Here is a 12762-nt window from a genome sequence, read left to right on the forward strand (position 1 = left end):
CCTAACCCTCACCCTCAACCTAACACTAACCCACTCCCTAACCCTAAACCTAACCCTAAACCTCAACCTAACCCTGACCCGCACGCTCAACATAACCCTAATCCTAACCCTCACCCAAACCCTAAACTTAAACGGAACCCTAACTCTCACCCTAACCCTAATCCAAACCCTCACCGTAACCCTCACCCTCACCCTCAGCCTAACCCTAATTCTAACCCTAACCCTAAACCTAACCCTCACAATCACCCTAACCCTTATCCTAATCCTAATCCTAACCCTAAGCCTAACCCACATCCTCACCCTAACCCTCAGCCTAAACCTAAATCTAGCATGAACCCTAACCCTAACCCTCACAATCAGCCTTAACCTAACACTAACTCTAACCCTAAAGCTCACCCTTACCCAAAACCTAACCATAAGGCTAACCATATACCTCACCAAAACCCTAACCCTAAACCTCAACCTCACCCTTGCCCTCACACTAACCCTAATCCTAACACTAACCCTCATCCTAACACTCACCCTAACACTAAATCTAACCCTCACCCTCACCATCACACTAACGCTAAACTTAACCCTAACACTCAACCTAACCCTAACCCTCACCCTCACAGTAACCCTTACCCTAACCTCACCCTAACCCTAAATTTAACTCGAACCCTAACTCTCACCCAAACCCTAAACTTAACCCTCACCCTAACCCTAACCCTCAAATTCACACTCACTCTCAGCCTAAGCCTAAGCCTAATCCTAACCCTAAACCTAACCCTCACACTCACCCTAAGCCTAACCCTAATCCTAATCCTAACCCTAAGCCTAAACCTCACCCTCACACTAACCCTCACCTTAACCCTAACCCTAACACTAACCCTAACCCTAACCCTCACCCTCAGCCTCACCCTAACCCTAACTCTAACCCTAAACCTCACCCTCCTCCTAAACCTAACCCTTAACTTCACCCTAACCCTAAACCTCACCCTCAACCTCAACCTCAGCCTAACTCTAAACCTAACCCTAAACCTAACCCTAACACATACACTCTCCCTCACACTAACCATAATCCTCATCCCCATCCTCACCCTCGGTCTAACCCTAAGCCTAAGCTTAACCCTAGACCTAACCCTCACACTCAACCTCACCTTAAACCTAACACTAACCCTACAACTAACCCTTAACCTCAACTTAACCCTCACCCTAACCTTAACCCTAACACTAACCCTAACCCTAACCCACGAAATAACCCTCCCCCTAACCCTAAATCTAACCATAATCCTCACCCTCACCCTAACCCTAATCCTACCCCTATCCCTAAACCTCACCCTAACCCTAACCATAACCCTCACACTCACTTTAACTCTAACTCAAACCCTAACAATAACACTAATCCTAACCCTAAATCTAACCCTAACCCTAACCATAACCCCAATCCTAACACACACCCTCACACTAACTCTAATCCTAACCATAACCCTAACCCTCACCCTCACCATAATCTTAACCCTCACCCAAACCCTCACTGTAACCCTAACCCTAACCCTAACCCTAAACCTCACCTTCACCCTAGCCCTCACCCTAACCCTAATTCTCCTACCCTCACCCTCAACCTAACACTAACCCACTCCCTAACCCTAAACCTCAACCTAACCCTAACCCGCACGCTCAACATAACCCTAACCCTAACCCTCACCCAAACCCTAAACTTAACCGGAACCCTAACTCTCACCCTAACCCTAATCCAAACGCTCACCGTAACCCTCACCCTCACCCTCAGCCTAACCCTAAGTCTAACCCTAACCCTAACACTAACCCTCACAATCACCCTAACCCTTATCCTAATTCTAATCCTAACCCTAAGCCTAAGCCACACCCTCACCCTAACCCTCATCCTAAACCTAAATCTAACATGAACCCTAACCCTAACCCTCACAATCAGCCTTAACCTAACACTAATTCTAACCCTAAAGCTCACCCTTACCCTAAACCTAACAATAAGGCTAACCATATACCTCACCAAAACCCTAACCCTAAACCTCAACCTCACCCTTGCCCTCACACTAACCCTAATCCTAACCCTAAACCTCATCCTAAACCTCACCCTAACACTAAATCTAACCCTCACCATCACCATCACACTAACCCTAAACTTAACCCTAACACTCAACCTAACCCTAAACCTCACCCACACAGTAACCCTTACCCTAACCCTCACCCTAACCCTAAATTTAACCCGAACCCTAACTCTCACCCAAACCCTAAACTTAACCCTCACCCTAACCCTTACCCTCAAACTCAACCTCTCTCTCAGCCTAAGCCTAAGCCTAATCCTAAATCTAACCCTAACCCTCATACTCACCTTAAGTCTAACCCTAACACTAACCCTAACCCTAACCCTCACCATAAGCCTCACCCTAACCCTAACTCTAACCCTAAACATCACCCTCCCCCTAAACCTAAACCATACCTTCACCCTAACTCTAAACCTCACCCTCAACCTCAACCTCTGCCTAACTCTAAACATAACCCTAAACCTAAACCTAACACATACACTCTCCCTCACCCTAACCATAATCCTCACCCCCATCCTCACCCTCAGTCTAACCCTAAGCCTAAGCTTAACCCTAGACCTAACCCTCACACTCAACCTCACCCTAACCCTAACACTAACCCTACACCTAGCCCTTAACCTCAACCTAACCCTCACCCTAACCTTAACCCTAACACTTACCCTAACCCTAAACCAGGAACTGACCCTCCCCCTGACCCTAAATTTAACCTTTACCCTCGCCCTCACCCTCACCCTAATCCTACCCCTATCCCTAAACCTCAGCCTAACCCTAACCCTAACCCTCACCCTCACCCTCACTTTAACTCTAACTCTAACCCTAACAATAACACTAATCCTAACCCTCAACCTAACCCTAACCCTAACCATAACCCTAATCCTAACATACACCCTCACCCTAACCCTAATCCTAACCATAACCCTAAACCTCAGCCTCACCATAATTTTAACCCTCATCCAAACCCTCACTCTAACCCTAACCCTAACCCTAAACCTCACCCTAACCATAACCCTAACCCTCAACCTCACCCTAGACCTCACCCTAACCCTAATCCTAACCCTAATTCTCCTCCTAACCTTCACCCTAAACCTAACACTAACCCACACCCTAACCCTAAACCTATCCCTAACCCTCAACCTAACCCTAACCCTCACACTCACAGAAAACCTAACCCTAGCCCTCACCCAAACCCCAAACATAACCCGAACCCTAACTCTCACCATAAACCTAACCCTAATCCTCACTCCCATCCTCACCCTTAGCCTAACCCTAAGCCTAAACCTAGCCCTATCCCTAACCCTCACAATCACCCTAACCCTTATCCTAATACTAATCTTAACCCTAATCCTAACCCTCACACTCAAACTAACCCTCATCCTAACCCTAACTATAACACGAAACCTAACCCTAACCCTCACAGTCAGCCTCAACCTAACCGTAACTCTAACCCTCACACTCACCCTCACCCTTACCCTAATCCTAACCCTAACCCTAACCCTTAACCTCAACCTAACCCTCACCCTAAACTTAACCCTAACAATAACCCTAACCCTAACACTAACCCTAACCCTAACCCACGAACTAACCCTCACCCTAACACAAATCTAACCTTAAACCTCACCCTCACCCTAACCCTAATCCTAACCCTAAGCCTAACCTCACCCTAACCCTAACCGTAACCCTCACCCTCACCTTTACCCTCACCATGACTCTAACCATAACCCTAACAATAACACTAATCCTAACCCTAACCCTAATCCTAACACTCACCCTCACCCTAATACTAATCCTAACCCTAACCCTCTCCGAACCCTCACTTTAACTCTAACCCTAACAATAACACTAATCCTAACCCTAAACCTAACCCTAACCCTAACCCTAACCCTAATCCTAACCATAACCCTAACCCTCACCCTCACCATAATTTTAACCCTCATCCAAACCCTCATTCTAACGCTAACCCTGACCCTAAACCTCTCCCTGACACTAACCCTAACCCTCACCCTAGCCCTCACCCTAACCCTAACCCTAATCCTAACACTAATTTTCCTCCTAACCCTCACCCTAAACCTAACACTAACACAAACCCTAACCCTAAACCTATCCCTAACCCTCAACCTAACCCTAACCCTCACACTCACAGTAATCCTAACCCTAACCCTCACCCAAACCCAAAACATAACCCGAACCCTCTCTCACCCTAACCATAAACCTAATCCTCACTCCCATCCTCACCCTCAGCCTAAACCTAAGCCTAAACCTTACCCTATCCCTCACCAGAACCCTAAACCTCACCCTCACTGTAACACTAACCTTCATCCAAAACCTCAACCTTACCCTCACCCTCTCACTAGCTCTCACCCCAACCCTAAACCTAACCCTAATCCTCAACCTAACCCTCACCCTAACCCTAACCCAAACCCTCACCCTAACCCTAAACCTAACTCTAAACCTCAACCTAACCCTAACCCTCATGCTCACCCTAACTATAACCGTAACCCTCAGGCTAACCATAAACTTAACCCGAACCCTAACTCTCAAACTAAACCTAACCCTAACACTCACCCTAACACTAACCCTCACCCTCACCCTCAGCATAACCCTAAGCTTAAACATAACCTTAACCGTCACACTCACCCTAAACCTTACCCTAATCCTCACCCTAAACCTAAGCCTTACCCTCACCCTAACCCTAACCTTCACCCTAACTCTAACTCTAACACTAACCCTAATCCTAAACCTCATAATCAGCCTCACCATAAACCTAACTCTAAAACTAAACCTCAACCTCACCCTCACCCCAAACCTAAGCCTCACCCTCACTCTAGCACTCACCCTAACCCTAATCCTAAACTAACCCTCATCCTAATCCAAACCCTATTACTAAACCTAATCCTAACCCTCACCATCACCATAAACCTTACCCTAACCCTCACCCTAACCCTAAACTTAACCAGAACCCTAACTCTCACCATAACCCTAACCCTAAACCTCACCCTAACCCTAAACTTCAACCTCACCCTCACCCTCAGCCTAAGCCTAAGCCTAACCTAACCCTAAGCCTAAGCCTAACTGTAACCCTAACCCTTACACTCTGCCTAACCTTAACCCTAATCCTAACCCTAACTCTAACCCTAAATCTCACACTCACCCTAACCCTAACCCTAACCCTAACCCTAAAACTCACCCTAAACCTAATCCTAAACCTCACCCTCACCATAGCCCTCACCCTAACCCTAATCCTAACCCTAACACTCATCATAACCCTCCCCCTAACCCTAAGCTTAACCCACACGCTAACGCTAACCCTCAAGCTCAAACTCACTCTCAGCCTAAACCTAAGCCTAAACCTAAACCTAACCCTAACACACACACTCACCCTCACCCTAACCCTAATCCTAAACCTATCCCTAACCCTTATGCTCCCCCTAAATCTCACCCTAACCCTAACCCTAACACTAACCCTAAACCTAACCCTCCACCTAACCCTCACTCTAACCCTAATTCTAACCCTAAACCTCACCCTCAGCCTAAACCTAACACTAACCCTAATGCAAACACTAAACCTCACCCTAACCCTAACCCTCACCCTAACCCTCAGCATAACCGAAACTCTAAACCAAACAATAATTCTAAACCTAATCCTAACCCTCACCCTAACCATAAACCTCACCCTAACCCAAATCCTCACCCTAACACTTACCCTCACCCTAACACTAACCCTAAAACTAACACTAACACTAAACCTCACCCTAACCCTCCCCCTAACCCTAATTCTAACCCTAAACCTCACCCTCACCCTAACCCTAACCCTAAGCCTCACCTTAACCATAAACCTCACCCTAACCCTAACCCTCACCATAACACTTCCCCACACCCTAAAACTAACCATAAACCAAACACTCAGCCTCACACTAATCCTAACCCTCACCTCAACCTAACCCTCACCCTAACCCTAACACTAACCCTAACCCTCACCCTCACCTTAGCCCTCACCCTAACCCTAATTCTAAAACTCATGCTCACCCTAACCCTAACCCTCATCCTCACCCTAAACCTCACACTAAGCCGAATCCTAATCCTCAATCTAACCCTCACCCTAACCCTAGCACTAACCCTTACCTAACCCTAAGCATAACCCTAACACTCACCCTTATTTTAACCCTCAACCTCAGGTAAAGCTCACCATTACCCTTACCATCATCCCCACTCTAACCCTCCCCCTAACCTTAAACCTCATTCTAACCCTCACCCTAACCGTAAAACAAAACTTCACCCTAACCCTAAAACTCACCCTCAACCTCATGCTCAGCCTAACCCTAAGCGAAGCCTAACCTTTACCCTAACCCTCACCCTCACCCTCGCCCTCACCATAACACTAATCTTAACCCTAACCCTCATCCTAACCCTTACCCTAATCCTAACCCTACCATCATCCTAATCCTAATCCTCAACCCCACCCTCACCCTCAACCTACCCCTAAGCCTAAGTCTAAGCTTACCCTAACCCTCACCCTCACACTCACCCTAACCTTAATCCTAACCCTAAACCTAACCCGACACCTTAACCTCAACCTAACCCTCACCCTAACTTTAACCCTAACACTAACCTTAACCCATGAACTAACCCTCCCCTAACCCTAAATCTAAACCTAAACCTAACCCTCATCCTAACCCTAATCCTACCCCTAAACCTACACCTCACCCTAAACATAACCCTAACCCTCACCCTCAAACTCACCCTCACCGAAACTCTAACCCTATCCCTAACAATAACACTAACCGTAAAACTAACGCTCACCTTAACCCAAACCCTAACACTAATCCTCAACCTAACCCTATCCCTCATCCTAACCCTAAACTTAACCCGAACCCTAACTCTCACCCTAACCCTAACCCTAACCATCACCCTCACCCTCAGCCTAACCCTAAGCCTAACCCGAACCCTAACCTTCACACTCAGCTTAACCCTTATCCTAATCCTAATCCTAACTCTAAGCCTAACCCTCACCCTAACCCTAACCCTCCCCCTAAACCTATATCTAACCCTCAACCTCACCCTCACCCTCACCATAACCCTAACCCTAAACCTCACCCTAACCAGAACCCTCACCCTAACCCTAACCCTCACAATAAAGCTTACCCTAACCCTAACACTAACCCTAACTCTAACACTCACGATCACAATAATCCTAACCCTCACCTTAATCCTAAACCTCACCCTAACACTAACCCTAACACTAACTCTAACCCTAAACCTCACCCTCATCCTAAAACTAACTCTAACCCTAACCCAAACCCTAAACCTCAGCCTAACCCTAAGCATGTCCCTCACCCTTACCCTCACCCTAGCCCTCAACCAAACCCTAATTATAACCCTCACATTCACCCTAACCCTAACGCTCATCCTCACCCTAAACCTCACACTAACCCTAAACCTAATCCTCAATCTAACCCTTATCTTAACCCTAACCCTAACCCTTATCCTAACCCTAAAACAAACCCTAACCCTCACCCTTAACGAATCCCTCACCCTCAGCCTAAACCTCACCTTTGCCTTTACCATCATCCTCACCATAACCCTCAATCTAACACTCACCCCAAACGTAAACCTAACTATCACCCTAACCAAAAACCTCACCCTCAACCTCACACTCAGCCAAAACCTAAGCCTAAGCCTAAGCCTTACCCTAACCCTCACCCTCAACCTAGCCGTCACCCAAACCCTAATCCTAACCCTAACCCTCATCCTAACCCTCAACCTACACCTAAACCTAACCATCACCCTAACCCTAATCCTAACCCTCACCCTCAACCCCAACCTCACCATAACTCTAACCCTTACCCTAATAATAACACTAACCCTAAACTTACCCTAACCCTCACCATAACCCTCACCCTGAGCCTCACCCTCACTGCAAACTTAACCCTAACCACAACACTAAAATAACCCTAACCCTAACTCTAATCCTCACCCCCACAATCACACTCAGCCTAATACTAAACCTAACCCTAATCCTAACCCTAACCCTAATACTCAACCCCACTGTCACACACAGCCTAAACCTAAGCCTAATCCTAACCCTAAACCTAACCCTAACCCTCAATGTAACACTAAAACTAACCCTAACCCTAACCCTAACCATAACCATAACCCTCAGCCTCACCCGAACCCTAACCCTAACCCGAACCCTAACCCTCATCCTAACCCTAATCCTAACTCTAACACTAACCCTCACCCTCACACTCACCCTCAGCCTAATCCTAATCCTAAACCAAACCCTATCCCTAACCCTAACCCTCACCCTCACCCTAATCCTCACCCTATCCCTAACACTAACCTTAAACCTAACCCTCACCCTCAGACTCAACCTAACCCTAACTCTAACGTTAAACCCCACCCTCACCCTAACCCTAACCCTAACCCTAAACCTCCCCCTAACCCTAAACCTAAACCTCAACCTAACCCTCACCTTAACCCTAACACTAACCCTAACCCTAACCCTCATCCTAACCCTCCCCCTAACTCTAAGTCTAACCATAAACCTCACTTTTACCCTATCCCTAATCCTAACCCTAAACCTAAACCTCACCCTAAACCTAACCCTAACCCTCAGCCTCACCCTAACCCTCACAGTAATTCTAATCCTAACCGTAACAATAAAACTAATCCTAACCCAAAACCTAACCCTAACCCTAAACCTAAGCCTAATCCTAACACCTACACTCACCCTAACCCTAATCCTAACCCTAACCCTCACACTAATCCTAAACCTCAACCTCACTGTAACCCTAACCCTCACCCAAACCCTCACGCGAACCCTAAAACTTACCCTCAACCTATCCCTTACCCTCACCCTCAACCTCACCCTCAGTCTAAACCTAAGCCAAACCCTAAACCTAACCCTAACACACACACTCACCCTCACCATAAAGCTAATCCTAACCCTAACCCAAACCATGACCCTAAACCTCCCCCTAACTCTCACCCTAAATCTAACCCTAAAAATAACCCTAAACCTAACCCTCAAGGTAAACCTCAACCTAACCCTAACTCTATAGCTAACCTTAACCCTCACCCTCACTGACACCGTAACTGTAACCCAAAACCTAAACCTAAAAATAACCCTAACCCTCACCCTCACCCTAACACTAATCATAAACCTAAAACTACCATTAACCCTTAATGTCAACCTAATCCTCACCCTAACCTTAACGCTAACACTAACTCTAACCCTAACCCACGAACTAACCCTCCCCCAACTCTAAATATAACCATAAACCTGACACTCACCCTAACACTAATCCTAACCCTAACCCTAAACCTCACCCTAACACTAACCCTAAGCCTCACCCTCACCCTCACCCTCAATTTCTCTAACTCTAACCCTAACAATAACACTAATCCTAAACCTAAATCTAACCCTAAGCCTAACCCTAACCCTAATCCTAAAACACACCCTCACCCTAACCCTAATCCTAACCATTACCCTAACCCTCACCCTCACCATAACCTTAACCCTCATCCAAACCCTCACCCTAACCCCAATCTTAACCCTAATTCTCCTCCTAACCCTCAACCTAAACCTAACACTAACCCTAACCCTAACCCTCAAAATCAGCTTCAACCTAACACTAACTCACACCCTAAACCTCACGCTCACCCTAAACCTAACCATAACTCTAACCCTAAAAATCACCACAAGCCTAACCCTAAAGCTCACCCTCCCCCTAGCCCTCACCCTAACGATAATCCCAACCCTAACCCTCATCCTAAACCTCACCCTATCACTAACCCTAACCCTCATCCTCACCATCACCCTAAGCCTAACCCAAACTCTCAAACTAACTCTAACCCTCACCCTCACAATAACCCTTACCCTAACCCTCACGCTAACCCTAAATTTAACCCGAACCCTAACTCTCACCCAAACCCTAAACTTAACCCTCACCCTAACCCTAATCCTCACCATCACGCTCAGCCTCAGCCTAAGCCTAAGCCTAATCCTAACCTTAACCCTAACCCTCACACTCACCCTAAGCCTAACCCTAATCCTAATTCTAACCCTAAGCCTAAACTGCACACTCAACCTAACCCTAACACTAACCCTAACCCTAACCCTATCCCTTACCTAATCCTCACCCCCAACCTCACCCTCAGCCTAACCCTAAGCCTAACCATAACACTAACCCTAAACCTCACCGTAACCCAAACCCTAACCTTAACCCTAACCCTAACCGAAACACTAACACTAACCCCAAACCTAACCCTAACCCTTATCCTAACCCTAACCCTAATCCTCAACCTCAGTGTCACCCTAACCCAAACAATAAACCTAACCCTCACCCTAATCCTAAACCTAACCCTAACCCTAACCCTCACACTCACCCTCACCCGAAACCTAATCCTAAACCTAACCCTCACCCTAACCCTCACCCTAGCCCTCAAACTGACCCTAATCCTAACCCTAAACCTAATCCTAAATCTCACACTAACCCTAACCTTAACCCTCACACTAACCCTAACGCTAAACCTAAACCTCACCCTAATACTAAACCGAATCCTCACCTTCACCCTTACTCTCAACTTAACTCTAACCCTTAACCTAACAATAAACCTAAACCTAAACCTAAACCTAACCATCACACTCACCATAACTCTAAACCTTACTTTAACACTAAACCTCACCCTAATCCTCACCCTCACCCTCACCCTAACTCAAACCCTAATCCTCACCCACACCCTCACACTCAGCCTAACCCTAAGCCTAAACCTAACCCTAACCCTAACCATCACCTTAACCCTAACCCTAACCCAAACCCTAACCCTGAACCAAAACCTAATCCTCAGCCTCACACTCACCCTAACCCAAACCCTAACCCTTACCCTCACCCTAAGCCTAAATCTAACCCTAACCCTAACCCTCACACTCACCCTCACCATTACCATAATCCTAAACCTAACCCTATCCCTAAACCTATGCTTCATATTAACCCTCAGCCTAGCCCTCACGCTAACCCTAATCCTAACCCTAAACCTTATCCTAACCCTCACCCTAACCCTAGCCCTAACCCTCACCCTCACCTTCAGCCTCACTTTAACTCTAACTCGAACCCTAACAATAACACTAATCATAAACCTAAACCTAACGCTAACCCTAACCCTATACCTAATCCTACCACACACCCTCACCCTAACCCTAATCCTAACCATAGCACTAACCCTCACCCTAAACCTCACACTAACCCTAACACTAATCCTCAATCTAACCCTTACCCTCACCCTACACCCTAACCCTCACCATTACCCTAAGACTAACCCTAACCATAATCATAACCCTCAACCTCAGCCTCACATTCACAGCAAACATAACCCAAACCATAACACTAACAATAACCCTAACCCTCACCCTAATCCTAATCCTACCCCTACCCCTAAACCTCACCATAGCCCACACTCTAAACCTAAGCCTAAGCCTAACCCTCACCCTAACTCTCACTCTAACCCTAACCCCAAACCTCAACCGAAACCTAACCCTCAACCTCACCCTCAGCCTAACTCTAATCCTAACCTGAACCCTAACCTTAACCCTCACACACACAGTCACCTTAACCCTAGACCTAATCCTAACCTTAACCCTAACCCTCACCCTCACCCAAAACCTCACCCTAACCCTAAACATAACCCTCACCCTCAGCCTCACATTCACAGCAAACTTAACCCAAACCATAACACTAACAACAACCCTAACCCTCACCCTCAACCTAACCCTAAACCTAAACCTAAACCTAACCCTAACCCTAACACTAAACCTAAACCTGACCCTAACCCTAATCCTAACTCTCACCCTCACCCTCACAGTAACCATAACCCTAACCCTAACCCTTACAATAACCATAACCCTAACCCTATACCTCATCCTAACCATATCCTTCACAATAACCCTAACCCACACACTAAAGCTTATCCTCACCTTAACCCTAAACCTCACACTCACCCTAACCCTCACCCTAATCCTAATCCTAACCCTAAGCCTAACCCTCACCCTCACCCTAACCTTCACACTAAACCTAACTCTAACACTAACCCTAACCCTAACCCTCACCCTCCGCCTAACTCTAACCCTAACTCTAACCCTAAACCTCCTCCTCCCCCCACCCTAATCCTAAACCTAACCCTAAACATCACCCAAACCCTAACCTTAAACCCCACCCTCACCCTAGCCCTCACCCTAATCCTAATCCTAACACTAAACCTCACTCTAACCCTAACCTTAATCTTAATCCTAACCCTAAACCTAACCCTCACCCTCACCCTAAGACTCACCCTAACACTAACCCTCACCCTCACTCTCATCCTAACCATAACTGTAACCCTAAACCTCACCCTCATCCTAATCCTCCCCCTAAACCTAAACCTCCCCCCTACGCTAAACCTAAACCTCACCCTCAACCAAGCACTCACCCTAACCCTAATCCTAACCCTAACCCTCACCCTAATGCTAATGCTCACACTCAACCTCACCCTCAGCGTAACCCTAAGCCTAACCCTAAACCTAACCCTAACACAAATATTCACCCTCACGTTTACCCTAATCCTAACCCTAAACCTAAGCCTCCCTCTAATTCTCACCCTAACCCTAACCCTAACACTAACACTACCCCTAACCCTCAACCTAACCCTCACCCTAACCCTAACT

Source organism: Dipodomys merriami, unplaced genomic scaffold (genome assembly GCF_024711535.1).
Source record: "Dipodomys merriami isolate MVZ:Mamm:240054 unplaced genomic scaffold, mDipMer1.0.p SCAF_140, whole genome shotgun sequence".
NCBI classification, from domain to species: Eukaryota; Metazoa; Chordata; class Mammalia; order Rodentia; family Heteromyidae; genus Dipodomys; species Dipodomys merriami.